The following is a 507-nucleotide window of genomic DNA, read 5'->3' as shown; positions in this document are numbered from 1 at the left end:
TGTTCATAACACAGCCGCTTAATAGTGTGAAGTGATTTCGTTGTGCTTGTTTGTGTGTGAGATTGATTATACTTGGTAGTTAGGGGTGTGCAATATGACGATTTTTGATCGTGGACTATTAAAATGTCTCCACGATCTGCTTTTGAAGAAATATCGTAGTATCGTGCTACAGCAGCACATTCAATCAGTTGCTTTCCTGGTGCCTCCGTCTCAATATACTGTACAACGCGACATACATTCGCATCAAATGTTAACTCAGCAGTAGAGTTATTTTTTGTTCTAATATTGTCAAAAACACACAAGGTTTACATATAAACGCAGTTGGTTATGTCTAAAGTGAAAGTAAACACTTGAGAGAAAAACGGATGCGTGCCTGTATATTACATGCATGTAGGTCTTAAAGCGACAGTACTAAACATGATGCCGCTTGTCATTAAAGGGATAGTTCACCCAAAAATTTTAATTCTGTCATTATTTACTCACTCACGTGTTATACCAAAATTGTAT

General features: G+C 36.9%; 1 protein-coding gene across 1 annotated transcript in view; it reads left to right on the top strand.

Annotated features, from left to right (window-relative positions):
* LOC107707091 (muscarinic acetylcholine receptor M2-like) overlaps positions 1-507 on the top strand; it is a 3559-nt gene that overhangs the window by 737 nt on the left and 2315 nt on the right. The gene's annotated exons all lie outside the window — the stretch shown is intronic.

This window comes from Sinocyclocheilus rhinocerous, unplaced genomic scaffold, assembly GCF_001515625.1.
Source record: "Sinocyclocheilus rhinocerous isolate Xijiao unplaced genomic scaffold, SAMN03320098_v1.1 scaffold2160, whole genome shotgun sequence".
Taxonomy (NCBI): Eukaryota; Metazoa; Chordata; class Actinopteri; order Cypriniformes; family Cyprinidae; genus Sinocyclocheilus; species Sinocyclocheilus rhinocerous.
This window is presented reverse-complemented; position numbering and strand designations above follow the sequence as displayed.